Raw genomic sequence first — 14,146 nt, forward strand, 5'->3', positions numbered from 1 at the left:
ACAGATGTTAAAGCAACTGGTCTGTAATCATTCAGTTCCTTGATGGTGGGCTTCTTCGGCACTGGGATGATGGTAGAGCGTTTGAAGCAAGAAGGAACATAACACATCTCTAGTGATTTATTGAAAATATGGGTGAAGATGGGGGCCAATTGGTCAGCACAGACTTTTAAGCAAGAAGGAGTTATCTTGTCTGGGCCTGGAGCTTTTCCTGGCTTTTGTCTGTGAAATAGGTCCTGCACTTCTTTTTCTGTGATCACTAAGGGTTGTGAACCTAATGAAATGGGGTCAGTTGTAGGAGGCTTGGCTGTTGTTGGTGTGTCTGAGATGGGGGTTGTGGAGATAGATGGCTGTAGTTTCCTTTCAAACCTGCAGTAAAACTCATTCAGGTCATCTGCCAGTTGTTGATTACCTTCAGCCTGGGAAGGAGGTTTGCCATAGCCGGTGATATTTTTAAGAGTTTTGCACATGTTTGCTGGTTCATCAGCTGAAAAGCTGATTCTTTAGCTTTTCAGAGTAGCTTCTTTTTGCTGCTCTGATCTCCCTTGTTAGTGCATTTCTGGCCTGATTGTACAGCATTTTATCACCTTTTCTGTAGGCTTCCTCTTTGGAACGACATAGCGGTTTAAATTTAGCTGTGAACCAAGGTTTGTTGTTACTGTATATTCGCAAGTTCGTTGTAGGTACACATAGGTCTTCACAGAAGCTGACATATGATTTTACAGTATCTGTGAGTTCATCCAGGTCTGCAGAGGTATCTTTAAAAATATTCCAATCAGTGCAGTCAAAACATGCCTGTAGCTTTAATTTTGATTCCTCCGTCCAGGTCTTCACTGATTTAATTATTGGTTTTGTGGCTTTAAGTCTTTGCCTGTAAGCAGGTACAAGGTGAATCATGCAATGATCAGAGTGTCCTACAGCTGCACGTGGTAAAGACCAATAAGCATCTTTTAGTGTTGTGTAGCAATGGTCTAGAGTATTCTTGCCTCTGGTGGGACAATTGACATGCTGAAAGTATTTTGGTAGCTCTTTCCTTAAGTTTGCCTTGTTTAGATCTCCCAAAACAATGGCCAGTGAATCAGGGTGTTTGGCTTCAGCCTCCATGATTTGGTCAGCTAGAGTTCGTAATGCCTTGTTTACACAGGCTTGTGGTGGGACATAAACAGCAATTAGAAGAAATGAGGAAAATTCACGAGGCGAATAGTAAGGTTTGCAGTTGGTAATTAAAGTCTCTAAATTATTGTCACAGAATTTGTAAATTATTTTAAAATCTTGACACCAGTTTCTGCTAATATATGTATTAGAGAACCAAAGAATGTGGTTCTCAAAAATAAATAGATTAAGTGTGTGTCTAGGAAAAGGTAATAATAATTTATGTGTTGAAGGAGTAAAACAAATAGCTGACCCAAGACCTCCAAACTCTCAAGACCCCTGAGTATAAATAAGCCTCCTTAAGAATTTGCTTAAGAATTTGAAGATGTTGAATCATTGGTTATTTTAAATGAGCACTTGTATTTTCAGGTGGAAATGGAAAAGTAGCTAATCACACAAACTGACTAGTATTGACCTCCATTTTATTTTTCTGCCTATCTCACTATAAAAAGAAAATCTAATCCATGTTATGATTGACATTTGACATCATTACTGGTTCAGCATTTATTATATGTCTATGTAAAGCTGTTTATATTCTACCCTACCACCATGGCTGAAGCAGATTGTGTGGTCTCCACTCATAAATAGGGTCATGGAGAATGTTTTCACTTTAGTACACATTCAACAATATTATATAAACATTTTAAAATATCAGAGGAATTATATACAGACATGTATGTGGCTATTATATTACACAATTCTAAGAGCAGAGCAGAGCAGAGCAGAGCAGAGCAGAGCAGAGCAGAGCAGAGCAGAGCAGAGCAGAGCAGAGCAGAGCAGAGCAGAGCAGGACAGGACAGGACAGAATAGAATCCAACAGAATAGAATTCTTTATTGGCCAAGTGTGATTGGACACACAGGAATTTGTCTCTAGCGCATAAGCTCTCAGTTTATATACATACAATGACCAATCTATGATAGGTCATAGATCATAAATCATAGTTACAATCATCCATCATAAGATACAAACAACAACTGATAAAACATAAGATACCAATAGGGGAGATAGTAGGAAAGGTGAGAAGATGAGAAAGATGATAATAGCAGTACAGCTTACTACATGGGTAAATTTCTTAGGCCTAAAATAGTGCTGTGGAAATTAAGCGTTCAGCAGAGTGATGGCATGGGGAAAAAAACTGTATTTTAATCTAGTTGCTTTGACATGCAATGCCCAAAAGAGTAATGTGGAAATTGGAATGAACCAACTCTTAGTACAGAACTAACTTGGCTTTCCTTGTTTACCTCAATATATAAGTCTACTACAGCTCCACCATCGATGAGCCTTGAAATACTTAAAAGGCTGAGGAAATAGAATGAGACTATTGCCTTATACACTGTAAGCCGCCCTGAGTCTTCGGAGAAGGACGGGGTATAAATGTAAACAAAAAAAATAATAAAAAAATAAATAAAAAAAATTCAGGGATTCTTATATATTCAGTTGCATAAGCCTGAAAATTGTAGAATCAATTAAGTTAGATTTGCTGGGGTGTCCAGTGGCCATCAATCCCATTATCTGCTATCTAGTCTAAGTAAGACTAAGGGCTTATACCAATATTCTCCCATAGTATGTGTTCTAACCCTTTCCTCATTTTGTATGGAAATGTTTTACATAATTACATTATTATGAGTAGAGAAACCCTTCTTGTATAGGTCAAATTTATAGATGGTAGAAGAAAACATGTTTCTTATACTGTATAGTGTATAATTGCAATATTAATTCTTAGGCTATCACTAGAGAAAAAGATAATCTCCCCACATAAGAAAAGTAATTTTTTGGTGCTCTGGAACCAACTAGACTGTACCAGCTGCATTAACACATAAGCCAGAATATAAAGTGCTAGTTTATAAAGTGTCACTGTAACTGCAATGTAAAACAAGTGATACAACTACAACCATTTTACATGTCTATATGCTGCCCCTTCATTGGCATATTTGAGAACTTTATATTATAACTATTCAACTTTGGGCAACATATATCGGCAATGAAGACGAAGAAAAAGTGACTACAGGCACCCTTTGACATCATTCATTTATTTATTCATTTTTCTTGTAAGATCTTCCAACATTGAACAAATGTGAACTGCATCTGGTGTTGGATTGCTCTCATTTTAATATATTTACCTTTGGTAAATCGATTCCAATTGGCAAAAAGTAACTCATTTCCTGTCAATATTCCTTTTTGTTTAAAAAAAAAATTCAATATAATAATTCCATCTTCAATTAAACAGTGTGTCATCTGGGTACAGATATCTTTATAACATAATAATCAAAATTTAAAGCAATATTCATTGCATTAACATTAATTCTATAATATTAAAATGATAATATTAAACATAATAATCATAATATTTACTTCTCTCTCTTAACATATCTTCTTTATTTCACTAATCCTTTTCTTTTGTTTCCCTGTTTCTAACTTCCATTTTTATTATCTAACCATTGATAAAATGTTCCATATCAAATAATATTCAGTTTGTTCTTTTTCCTTGATTGCTAACATTACTCTATTCATTTCTGCACATTCTAATATTTTCCTGATCACATTCTCATCTGTGAGGATCTGTTCACTTTGCAGTTTTGTTGACATATTTTATTGAGATATGCATTCCCCTTATTAAATCCCCAACAAGAATATTTCTAGCTTTCAGTCAATGTGCTGCTTTATCATTTTTTTCAACCACATATGCATTTTTGTCCAATACTTTTTTGCCTTTGAGCATGTCCACCATATCATATGTGGCACTAGGTATCTGGTGGCACTTCCAGCATTTAGCCGACTTATCTTTAAACATCTTTGCCAACCTCGCTGGTGCAAAATGCCATCTATAAAATATCTTATACAAATTTTCTTTATATGCAGTTGACATTGTTAATTTATAGTTCCTGTCCAACAGTCTCTGCCATTTATCTAACTATTGTGTAACCAAAGTTTTTTGTCCATACTATCATTGTCTCCTCCCCTTGTTCACTTTCCAATTTAATGCCCAATAAGTAGCTGTACATTTTCTTTATCAAGTTTTCTTCTTCCCCTGTTAATATCTTATCTAATTCTGTTGGTTCTTTATAAAATCTGTATAGTTTAACATCTTTCTCATATCTAGAATGTATCTGCACTTGTGAGTACCATGCCATATCAATCCCTTGATCACTCAGTTCTTGTCTAGTTTTGAGTTCCCCCTTTTCATTCAAGATATCTTTGAACCTAACAATATTTTCCTTGTTACTAACATTTGGGTGAATCAGTGCTTTCACTGTTGAAAGCCAAAGTGGTATTTTCAAATAAAGTTGTTCTCTAATTTTTCCCCACATTAATAATAATGTTCCCTAATGTAATATCTTTGGAAGTAACTATGTATTTTATTTTTCCTACATCACAAGAAGGCATGCCAGTCCAATTGCAAACCATGCCCTTCCAGAGTCAATAGTCTTATATTCCTCAATACAATTCATTCTTTCACCCATATAGGTACCGCAGCCTGGTAATACAATTCCCAATTCAGTAGCCCAAAGCCTCCTCTATTCCTTGCATTTTGCAGCATTTTAAAACTTATTCTTGCTTTTTTCCCTTGCCAGATATATTTTAATATTACTTTATTGAATTCCTCAAAGTATTTTTCCCCACTTTTATTGGAATTGTTTGAAATAGATATAGTAATATCAGTAATATAGTCATTTTTATTGTAGCTATTCTTCCTATAAATGGTAATTGCAGATTTTTCCATTTTTCCAGATCTGCTGTCAGGCCTTGAAGCCATTTTTTTCATTGGATCATTCAGGCCTGCCACATTTACTACTGTGGGAAGTTGGGAGAGGGGGGTTGTATGGAGCATGGGTGATATATAGTCATAACAACATTCCTTTCTCAGAATGTCAAGGACATCATGCCCTGCACCTGGATGGCTGAACTGGGAGGCATCTCCAGTTGAGTTGGTGCTTTGATTGGACCATGTGATGGACGTGTGAGTGTTGGGCAGGGACTTGAAGCCCTTCAGGTGGGAAAAACCTGGAAACATTTAGATTCCGGTTTTCCCAAATGTGCCAATATGACATCTCTAATAAAGTGGGACTTTGAGGAAACTCAAGCCTTGGAGTTTTCTTTCATTGGGGGTGTTATTTGAAACCCTGACATTTGCTTTAATTTTTTTCATCAGTTTATAGTAATTATCTTCCTTAATAGTTATACATCTTGCTGTCAGGTGAATCCCTAAGTATTTCATTTTCTTAGTAATCTGAATATCTATTCTCTTCATTAACACTTTTTTCTGCAACTCTGTAAGATTTTTAACTAATATCTTAGTTTTCTCTTATTTATTTTCAATCCTGTCAATATTCCTTGTGCTTCTAAACAGTTACCTCATTCAGGCTCACTGAAAGCCAGAGCTGCTGTTTTCAAGCAAATATATTTGTGGATTCATGTTGAGAACTTGCCATTAGAATTCCTTTACCATGTCACAATTTTAGATTAAAGAGAACAACAGGTAAGAAGCATCTTTGGTGCCTTCCTGTCATATAGTATTGGCTAAAAAAAAATGAAAGAAAAAAATGAGCAATTTTTCTACCATATAAAAACATTATGGAATCTATCATCAACCAATCCATTACCTCACACTTAGAAATTAACAACCTACTCTCCAACAAACAATTTGGTTTCAGGAAAAAATTATCATGTAACTTACAACTTCTCCACTGCAAAAACATATGGACTTCAAATCTCGATCAAGGCAAATCAATAGATGCAATCTATATAGACTTCTGCAAAGCTTTTGACTCAGTAGTACACGATAAACTTCTCCTAAAACTAACATCCTATGGCATCTCAGGACCCCTTCACAAATGGATATCTGCATTTCTGTCTAACAGACAACAAGTGGTCAAAATTGGCAATGCTTTATCAAATCCTGTTCCTGTCAAGAGTGGTGTTCCTCAAGGCAGCGTCCTTGGACCAACACTCTTTATACTATATATTAATGATCTCTGTGACCACATCTCAAGTAATTGTGTTCTCTTTGCTGATGATGTCAAGCTATTTAGCACCACAGACAATACTTCTATCATTCAAAACGACCTTGATCATCTATCCGCTTGGTCTAAACTTTGGCAGCTCCAAATTTCAACCAGCAAATGCTCAGTCTTACATATAGGAAAAAAGAACCCAAAAACTAAATACATACTAGATGGACATTACCTTACAGACGACTCCCATCCCGTTAAAGACCTTGGAATTTTCATGTCAAATGATGTAAGTGCCAAAGCCCACTGCAACTACATAGCAAAAAAAGCTCTAAGAGTTATAAACCTAATTTAATTTATAAACCTTCTTTTCCAAAAACACCACACTACTAACCAGAGCATATAAAACATTTGCTAGACCAATTCTAGAATACAGTTCGCCTGTTTGGAACCCTCACCACATCTCTGACATCAATACAATTGAACGTGTCCAGAAATACTTTACAAGAAGAGTTCTCCATTCCTCTGAAAACAATAAAATACCTTATCCCACCAGACTTGAAATCCTCGGCTTAGAAAACTTGGAACTCCGTCGCCTTCAACAAGACCTAAGTTTAACTCACAGAATCATCTATTGTAATGTCCTTCCTGTCAAAGACTACTTCAGCTTTAATTGCAATAATACTAGAGCAACTAATAGATTTAAACTTAATGTCAACCGCTTTAATCTAGATTGCAGAAAATATGACTTCTGTAACAGAATCATCAGTGCTTGGAATACTTTACCTGACTCTGTGGTCTCTTCCCATAATCCTAAAAGCTTTAACCAAAAACTTTCTACTATTGACCTCACCCCATTCCTAAGAGGACCATAAGGGGCATGCATAAGCGCACAAATGTGCCTACCGTTCCTGTCCTATTGTTTTTCTTTTCTTTTTCCTATATATATCTGCTTATACCTTTATATACTATATAACCTTTCTGTATGATAGTTACATATATTGTTGTGACAAATAAATAAAATAAAATAAATAAAATTTGAACTTTAGTATCTATAGATATAAACTGTAGATACAAGTATATAAACTAGCAGACTTCATAGACTAGTTCAGCTTTTTAGTAATAATCGAATAAGATTTTGCTTCAAAACCTTCCCTTTCAAAATCCACTGATCCAGATTGTTAATTGGGCTGTTTTTGCATGATATTCAGAACAAGAGAATAACAGAAGGGGTCAATCTATTCTCCAAAGCACCAGAAGGCAAGACAAAAACAGTGGATGCAAACTAATCAAGGAGAGAAGCAACCTAGAATGCTTTTAAGAAGAGACTGGACAGCTACTTGTTCAGAATGGTATACGGTCTTCTGCTTCAGCAGGGTTTCTTGCATAAGCAGGGGGTTGGGCTAGAAGACCTCCAAGGTCCTTTGTATATCTGTTATTCTGTTATTTTGGACTTAATAGATTCTCTTGCATTTGAAAGTAAGGTTTTGAATAAATAATGTTGCTGTTTCAATGAAACATATGTTTGTGAAGTGTTGTACAACTGTTCTACTGCACTGTGTTTGGGGAATAAACTATTACATATATTTAATATTTTCAGTCATTATATTCTTTTGAATTATATTTCTATTTCATAGAAATCTGACATTTCAAAAAATATCATGAATTTTCTGTGCCCTACTTATAGCTAAATGATTTACTCTTCAGCTTTGGAAATAGAAATATATGTTCCTAACTACTCAGGGATCTAAAAGGTGGTTGTTATTAGCAATTTATGAACAAATTACTTATCAAAATAAAAGACCTATGGTTGATTACAATGGAACCATGGGTATTACTCTTTTAAATGCACAAGTAGATCTTTTTAGATATGCTCCTGTATTCAATCACTTGGGTGTCTCTTTTTTCCTCTTGGGTTTTTTAGTTTTATTTTTGTTTCTTTTAAATTTACCGTTTTGTTCGTTCATTTCATTTTTATTTTGTATTCAGTTACTAAAACCAACCTTACTTAAAAAAAAAAAAATCACTTAAAGAAAAAAACCTAGGAACTTCTGAGATCAGAGCCTGTTTTTTTTTATTATTCTCATTCAAGTATTGGAATGCAGTCTGATTCAGCCTACCTGTGATTATCCACAGAATTTGACTTGTATTTTCAATACTTGCCAATTAACCTTTGAAAATTGCTTAAATGTACTGAGAACATTTTCTTGAAACCTGGATTGGACCTCAACCATATTTTGGCTTACAGTCTGCAAGAAGTGTTTAGATCTATTTATTGACAAAGGATTGTCTGATTCTGCCTCTTGTGTATACAGCATCCCAGTTTGCCACAGTAATAATCAATGTTTTCATTGGCTATTGGAACTATTCCAATAACATAAAATCTTTTTTCCACCAAATTTAATTTTATTTTTTTTCTGACTGAACTTGCATTGTACGGGGCAATCATCATTTTCCTTAGATCCATACAGTATCCAACAGACTTAGCAAAAAGCTTGTAGTTAAATCCTATCAGACAGACCAAAAGATGCTTGAAACATGGGGAGATTCAAATACTGTCTTTTACTTAAGCCCATAGAAAGCAAAGGTTGACATTTGTCCAGTTGTGCTGTTTAGACACAAGCTGTTTCTTTTGAAAGGATTAGGGTCATCTTTATGGACCACAATCACTTGCTAAAGATAAATTGCTTCAAAACAAAAAGATTATGATAACTTGGGGCTTTTGAGATCCCGTTTCTAGTTTGCCATCCTGTCAAAAGCTGGATATATGCACACATATATGTACACATACACAAACACACATCCATACACGCACATTTATTTCTACACATGCAGATATACAGATAGACACACTCACACATATATATTCTCTGCTCAAACAGAAAAGAAAATGAGGTGGGCAGCACAGAAGTACTTTCATGCAACCAGTTTTATGCTGTCTCGAACTTTTCTCACTTATTAAATTTAATGGTGAAGTAACTAATCAATGAAAATTTCTGGCGGCTGCAACATGTGTTTCTTGCATCTCCAGAGAGTAGATTTTGCACAGGCAGCTAATGTAAAAGCTCTACTAACCCTTCCATGTTTGAATAGAATAGAGTAACAGAGTTGGAAGGGACCTGGGACAAATTTTGTATTTCAAAAGGAACCTTTTATTGAAAAGAGGTGAAAGCAGGTCAGAATTCAAAACAGGCTCTGAGATTCCTCAGAGCATGCAACTAGGATAAAGGAAATAGGAAACCCCTCCCAACAGTCCGATGTGGACTCCACCAATCCACATGTGTGAAGATGTTATTGTACCGGCCTCTCTGAGAAACAGATAAGAAGAGTTTCTCAGGGCCATCTTCCAGCACTGCAATCCACACGGCCCTCCCTCCCCTTGCAATCCCCAAGAAGTGAGAATTTTCCAGGCATCTGAGGTGCCAGGCAACGGTTATAAATCAGGTGAAAGGTTATACAAAAAGACAAGGCAAGAAATAGGATACATAGGATACATGGAAAGGAAAGAGAACTAAATATATCAAATCCAACCCACCCACCCACCCTGCTTCCACTGAATACACGGATCTGACACTATCCCTCTGTTTACGGAGCCTAGAAGTGTGTTGGCTTATTTTGGCAGCTGCTGCACACTGCTGGCTCATATTTAAAGGGTTGTCCACTACAACTCCAACATCCCTCTCACCGGTACTATTATTGAGCAAGGTACCACATATACTGTACCTGTGCATTTTGTTTTTCTTGCCTAAATGTAGAGCCTTACTTTTTTCACCATTGAATTTCATTTTGTTAGATAGTGCCCAATGTTCAGGACTGTCAAGATCCTTCTGTATCTTAAGCCTATCTTCTGGAGTGTTGGCTATTCCTGCCAGTGCCTCCATTTGAAACTCAAGAAAGAAAAAACTCAACTCCGTGTTTGTAGAGAAAGTTACTTTTACCGAGTATGAACTGAATGCAATGAAAAAAACAAGGTCTAAGGCAATAGGCATGAAAATTAGATATTGAAAGCAATCCCAAATCCCTCCCCTCAAGGACCCAGGTTGAGTGTCCAATCCACATCTCCCCAAGGTGTCATGTAGGGCTCTTCTTCAGGCTGCCCCCATCTATCTGGTATGCCAAAACGGTTGACCTTGACAACTGTCAGCTCCTTCCACAGCTGCTTGAAGCCTATGAGAAGTTTCCTCCCTTTTCCTCAAGACGTCTCCACCAGCTCACTCTCCCCCCAAATACCAGCAAAACCTCCCCCTCCCGTTACAATGGCAGCCGCTAGCAAGTAAGTATCATAAGCAGAGACTGACATTCGGCCCTTCTGCAGAAGAGATGTTAGTCCTAAAAAAGAAAATAGATTAAAATAGACAGCGCAGATATCCTCCAGATGATAACACTACAAGCAATATATAAAGTATACAAATAATCTCCATGCCCTAAGGTTTATCTGGATATTTACTGTGAAACAATTGTAAATGTTTTGGGATGCTAATATCTCGCTCATTCTCCCATTCAGATGAGAGGAAGGGAAATGTTTCCACGCCACCAAGTACTGCACTCTACCTCTACATCTTCGAGAGTTGAGGATTTCTTTGACCTCAAAATGTTCTTCTCCTTCAATGAGGAGGGGAACTGGAAGGGTTTTTTGATCCAGATAAATTGAGGAGGTCTGTACAGGTTTCAACAAGCTAACATGGAATACTGGGTGAATCCTCCGATGAGTTTTTGGTAACTAACTGTACCATGACCGGGTTTACTATTCGCATGATGGGAAAAGGCCTTACATATTTGGGTCTGAGTTTTTTTGACTTCTTGGTAGTTTGCAGATACTCAGTAGAGAGGAAAACCTTATCACCCACTTGGTAATCTTTTGGGATAGCCCGTTTCCTATTGGCCTGCTTCTTATGGGCTCTGTGAGTCTCATCCAACGCCTTACTGGCTAATGGCCAGGTAACCTGAAGTTGTTTGATCCATTCTACCAGGGACGGTATTTGAGGTTTCTCCTGTGATAGGCACAAAGTCCTGACCCAATACCACTTTGAAAGGTGTAAATCCAGTACTGCTGTGTATGGAATTAGTATGTGCCACCTCTGCAAACGGCAGGAGGTCCACCCAGTTGTCTTGTTGATAATTTACATAACACCTGAGGTATTGTTCTAATACCGAGTTAGTTCTCTCACAAGCCCCATTTGTCTGAGGATGATGGGTGGAGCTTAGCCCCTGGGCAGAGCCCAGGAACTCTTTCCAAAAGTAGGAGGTGAACTGAACCCCCCCCCCATCAGATATTATTCATTCTGGAATATCATGTAACTGATAGATATGTTGAATAAACAGTTTAGCCAACATCTTTGCTGAGGGAATCTTGGGACAGGGTACAAAGCACCTGTTTCGAGAACAAGTCCGTAATCACCCAAATGACAGTATTTCCATTGCTCTCTGGTAATTCCACAATAAAATCCATGCATATCTCCTTTCAAGGAGCCCCGGGTCTGGCTATGTACTGGAGTAACCCAGGTGGCTTCTCAGGTGACCTCTTTGCCGAAGCGCATATAGGACAGCTGACAACATATATCTCTATGTCCTTCTTTAGGGAGAACCATCAGAATTGTTTAACTAAATGTAAAGTCTTCATAAATCCAAAATGCCCAGAAACTTTTGCATCATGGGATTGTTGCAGCACCACCCCCCTTAGGCTGGCAGGGACATACAATTTTGCCCCAACCCATGCGAGACTATCATGAACAGTACATTCATTTCCGTGGGAGGTGAACCACTCATCAGTTTTTAGAGCATCCCTTAATTGCTCACTTAAACCAGTGGGTATGTTTGGTTTGCCTCTTGCTTGGGATCTGGTGACTACCAGAGCCGCCAGTTGTCTTGAAGGGATAACCAGCCAGATTACCTCCGGCCGGGCACTACTGTATTGAGGCAGTCTTGAGAGGGCATCAGCCATAAAATTCTTTCCTCCTGGGAGATAGTGCAGGATAAAATTAAAATGATTGAAATGTGGCCACCGAACTTGCTTGGGTGACAACTTCCGCAGGGTTTTTAAGGCTTCTAAATTTTTATGGCCTGTCCACACCTCAAAAGGGTGTTTTGCCCTTTCAAGGAGCTGCCTCCAGGTCAACAATGCCCAATTGACAGCAAAAGCTTCTTTCTCCCAAATTACCCATCTCTGTTCGGTCTCAGACAATTTGCAGGAGGTGTAAGTGCAGGGCTGTAAGGACCCATCAGCATTGGCTTGAAGTACCACCACCCCAACGGCCACATCACTTGCATCAGCCTGAACAATGAAAAGGGCTTCCATGTCAGGGTGTTTCAGAACCGGCTCAGCAGCAAACAGCTGCTTCAGTTTCTTAAAAGCTGCCTGACACTCCATATTCCACTCAAGCAGCCTACTAGGTTTTGGCTTGCCCCGCCCCACCTTTGTTTTCAGAAGGTTAGTAATGGGAAGGGAATTTGTGCGAACGAGGGGATAAACTGCCGATAAAAGTTCGCAAACCACAAAAAACTTTGTAGCTGCTTGCGGGTGTGTTGGGGTGCCCACTCTCGGACTGTCTGGACTTTCTCAGAGTCCATTTCTATCCCCTTTGAGATGCGGTATCCCAAATAGTCAATCTTATTTTGATGGAATTCACATTTTGACAACTTACCGTATAATTCGGCCGCTCTGAGTTTTTTCAGAACGGACCGCACCAACTTCACATGTTCATCCATGGTTTCTGTGTAAATAAGAATATCATCTAAGTAAACCATGATCCCCTTGCTTGTACTCATGCAATACCTCATTAATCAATTGCATGAACACTGCCGGGGCTCCTTGTAACCCAAAAGGGAGCACCCTAAACTGGAAACAACTCAGGGGGCATTTAAAAGCAGTATTCCACTCATTGCCTTCCTTAATCTGAATTCTGTAGTACGTCTCCCTCAAATCCAGTTTAGTAAAAATCTTACCCTTAGCCAGGTGAGCTAGCATGTCTTTCATTAGGGGCGGTGGGCACACATTTTCTACACAAATTGCATTCAGGTTTCGATAATCCATGCACAAGCAAAGAAAGCAATCCTTTTTTTCCACAGAACAAAACCGGGGCAGCCAATCGGGGCCTCACTAGTTGGATGAAGCCCTGTTTCAGGTTTTTATCAATAAAACTCAGCAGCTCCTCCAACTTGTGAGGACTCATCAGGTAGATCTTTGGTTTAGAGAGCTTCACCCCTGGTAGGATCTTGATGCCACAGTCAGTGGGCTGATGAGATGGTAGTATATCTGATGCCTTCTCGTTGAACACCTCCCTGAGGTTCCAATATTCTTAGGGATGTTATCTTCCCCAGGGATGCACTCACACACCACCACTGCCAGCTCCTTTGAAGCTTTAGCTGTGCAAAAAGGTTTACCCAGTAGGTGGGTGGAGCAGATGTGCAACCATTCTTTCCTCCAATTCACCTGTGGGTTCCATTTCCATAGTCAAGGCAGTCCCAGTAAGAAAGGTCGTTCCATTCCAGGTGCTACGATGAAACTCAAAGTTTCATCTCAGTGATACCCTATCCACATCCGACAATTGGCTGCTTAGTGCCCCTCTTTTCCACATCAGAAACAGGCAGTGGACCTAGGTTTTGAGGTTGCCCCCCCCTTTGGACACGCTGGGGCTTTCTCTTGGAGGGGCAAGGGAAGGCTTGTTCCAATTCTGGCTACCACGGTAGTGATCCTTGGCCAGGTCAATCTCCACATTGCAGGCCATCACATACCAGCGTTGCAAATCTCGAGGGGCCCCTTGGGAGCAGCAAGCCTTGTAGATGTCCTCATTAAGGACATCCTTATAACACTCTATCAGCGCCTCCTGGGACCACCCCCTCATGTGGTGCACCAGCTCATGAAACTCTTGGGAGTATTCTGCCACCGATCTCTGTCCCTGTTCTGTCCCCTCCCGACCACAACCAAAAAGACATGCGAGCTGACTATCATTGCCAGCAATTTACTCCGACAACAGATAACAGTTCTGGCAATGAACCTGCGATTGTCTGCCAAGTTCTCCTCAGACCAGCGTAACTGCAGTTCAGAAAT

At 38.8% G+C, this 14,146-nt stretch overlaps 1 protein-coding gene across 1 annotated transcript in view; it reads left to right on the top strand.

Annotated features, from left to right (window-relative positions):
• The window catches only part of UNC5D (unc-5 netrin receptor D), a 773,049-nt gene that overhangs the window by 659,328 nt on the left and 99,575 nt on the right, over positions 1-14,146 (top strand). The window lies entirely within an intron of this gene.

Source organism: Ahaetulla prasina, chromosome 9 (assembly GCF_028640845.1).
Source record: "Ahaetulla prasina isolate Xishuangbanna chromosome 9, ASM2864084v1, whole genome shotgun sequence".
Lineage (NCBI taxonomy): Eukaryota > Metazoa > Chordata > Lepidosauria > Squamata > Colubridae > Ahaetulla > Ahaetulla prasina.